A 3,156-nucleotide genomic window follows, 5' to 3' on the forward strand; every position below is an offset into this window, starting at 1 on the left:
ACTACCTTATAGAAAATAAAATTACTCTTCTCTGTTGCTTTACTCAGTGAAATGACCATACATATCTATGAGGGCAGAAAGGGGCGGGGTAAGAGATCAACCAAAGGACTTATATGCATGCATATAAGCATACTCAATGGAAATAAGACACTGGGGGGTAGGGGAGGCCAGGGGATTGTCAAGGGCGGGAGGAAAAAAGGAGACATATGTAATACCCTTTGTAATACTTTAAGCAATAAAAAATAAATAAATAAATAAAAAGAAAATATCAATGAATATTTGTGTAAGCCCTTGTAAGAATCCTATCTAATAAAAGACAAAAAGGGTAATTGACCATAGCTTCACTACGCTTCCCATTGGCTAATCAGGGTGATAAGCAAATTAAACGCCCACCAAGATGGCGGCTGGCAGCCACATAGCTGAAGTGAGCAGGAGGCTTGTTTGCTCCAGTGATGGCGGAAGCCAAGGTTCCCTGCCTGCCATGGCCTGGCTCTGAGCTCCGAAATCAACAGCTCCGAAAGCAACAAAGTTTCAATTATAGAAGGTAAATAAATCCCAGATTAAAAAAAAAAAAAAAGCAAAAAAGGAGAGGCTGGGAGCTTCAGTCGCAGGCCAGCCTGAAAACGGCCCTCAGCCCCTCACCCAGACTGGCCAGGCACCCCACTGGGGACCCCCCCGCTAAAGGGGGTGTGGCCAGCCTGGAAACAGCCATCATCCCCTCACCCAGGCTGGCCAGGCACCCAAGCGGGACCCCCACCCTGATCTGGGACACTCTTCAGGGCAACCCAGCCGGCCCCGACCTATGCACCAGGTCTTTATCCTATATAATAAAAGGGTAATATGCAAACTGACCCTAACAGCTGAAAGACTGGGAATGACTGGTCACTATGACACACACTGACCACCAGGGGGCAGACACTCAATGCAGGAGCTGCCCTCTGGTGGTCAGTGTGCTCCCACATGGGGGAGCTCTGCTCAGCCACAGCCAGGCTGATGGCTGCCAGTACAGCGGTGGTGGTGGGAGCCTCTCCTGCCTCCTCAGCAGCGCTAAGGATGTCCGACTACAGCTTAGGCCTGCTCCCCGCTGGCAAGTGGACATCCCCCGAGGGCTCCTGGGCTGCCAGAGGGATGTCTGATTGCCAGCTTAGGCCCAATCCCTGGCGAGCAGGCCTAAGCCAGTAGGTGGTCATCCCCCGAGGGGTACCAGACTGTGAGAGGGCACAGGCCAGGCTGAGGGACCCACCACCCCGAGTGCACAAATTTTTGTGCACCGGGCCTCTAGTCCTATATAATAAAAGCCTAATATGCTAAGTGCCCAGTCGGATAATTGTCAGTTCAACCAATCAAAGGGTAATATGCTAATGATATGCTAAAGCTGCTCAACCGCTTGCTATGACATGCACTGCCAGCAGGGGCAGACAGTCAACGGATCAACCAGTTGCTATGATGTGTACTGACCATGAGGGGGCAAATGCTCAATGCAGGAGCTGTCCACTGGTGGTCAGTGTGCTCCCATGGGGAAGTGCCACTCAGCCAGAAGCCAGGCTCATGGCGGACAAGCGCAGCCTCCGAGAGCTCCCAGACTGTGAGAGAGTGCAAGCAGGGCTGAGGGACGCCCCCAACGCCCCCACTAATGCACGAATTTCATGCACCAGGCCTCTAGTGAGACCATAAAGAAATGCCTGACAGATTGGGGGTATAGAAAACCTTCCAATATCATGACAAAAAGATACCAGTAAATCTAGAATGCAAAATTTTTAACAAAGAAAAGATGAGCAGCTGAATAGAAAGATGAGATAAAAACATAAATAAGCAATTCATAAAGGACATTTCAATGATCAACAAACTTAGGTGACCATACATACCTACCTCACAAATAACCAAAGAAGTGCAGGTAGAAACAATTGTGAAATGGCATGTTTTTTTATTTGCATAAAGGACTAGCAAAAACTAAAAAAATAATTCTCAGAGTTGCAGGGGTGTGGAGAAATGGGTAACCCAGGGCCACACTGTGCCTTGCAGGCCCTGTGCACATTGTCCTTCATGGGTTCCCTCTCCATTAAAGAAAACATAAAAAAGTACACTTTATAGCTGCACTGGTACATAAAATATGCAATCCAGTCTGGATCTATTGTGTATTATAAAGTCATTGGTATTATATTTTCTCCTGATTTTAAAAGAAGTTAAGCCATTTCCATAACCCCTACAACTATAGTGGGCTTTGGCAATGTGGAATTGGCAGGTGTGTAAGCCTTTTTGGTGAGTAATTTAGATGCATCTACCAAAACTCAAAATGTGCCTTACTTTAGACCCATTAGGTACATTTGTAGGAATTTTATCCCATAAAAATACCCACACAAATAGGCAGCCATACATGTAAAAGGGAGTTCATTACATCATTCACTGTTTGTAACAGAAAGAAATGTAAAACAGGCTAGCTACCCAATATGAGGGAATGGTGAAGTTAATTTCAGCCAGGAAAATGCAGGTATATATATATATGGGCTGGAAAGTTCACTTTTGTGTACTTTTGAATTTAAGCAGCCAGATTATAGAATAATATTTAGTAAGCTCACATTAATGTTTTACACAGATGCATACATTTCCAGGGACTGAAAAGATACACTACCAACTATTAATGTGGTTGTCTCTAGTCACACAGCAGAGGTGGGGAATGCCTCTGGATTGTATACATTTTTATAATGTGCATTTATTATTTATATAAAAAGAAAGATTTGCATTTTGAAGAGAAACATATTTCTTTTTCTTTCTTTTTTTTTTTTTTTACCAAGTCTGGAGCTCCTCTGCGGAGCGTCTTCACACCCAGCGGTGAAGCACCCAACGATGCTCAGATAGCCAAGTGGGGTTCTTCCCCCGACATCCTGCAAATCAGAAGGGCGAGAGGCAGCACAGGCTTCAAAGCTCTGAAGCCAACACCAAAAAAAACAAAAACCAAAGGCAGCCGAGTTTTCCTCTCGAAACTATAGGGGCTGGTGCCCAAGTCACAAAAGGAAGCTCTCACCTGGCCCTCCAAAAGCTTTCGGAGGCCCCCCCGGCCAGCGCTCACCCCAGGACAGAGCAGAGTTCCGACGGCAGTTAGGAGAGTGGCAGTTGGGCGTGGGGGTGTCCTGGGAGCCCCGCTACCCAGGAGCGGGG

The 3,156-nt window shown here is 46.6% G+C and overlaps 1 protein-coding gene across 1 annotated transcript in view; it reads left to right on the top strand.

The window, feature by feature from the left end:
• GATAD1 (GATA zinc finger domain containing 1) overlaps nt 1-3,156 on the top strand; it is a 20,984-nt gene that overhangs the window by 2,644 nt on the left and 15,184 nt on the right. The gene's annotated exons all lie outside the window — the stretch shown is intronic.

This window comes from Myotis davidii, unplaced genomic scaffold (genome assembly GCF_000327345.1).
Source record: "Myotis davidii unplaced genomic scaffold, ASM32734v1 scaffold187, whole genome shotgun sequence".
Lineage (NCBI taxonomy): Eukaryota > Metazoa > Chordata > Mammalia > Chiroptera > Vespertilionidae > Myotis > Myotis davidii.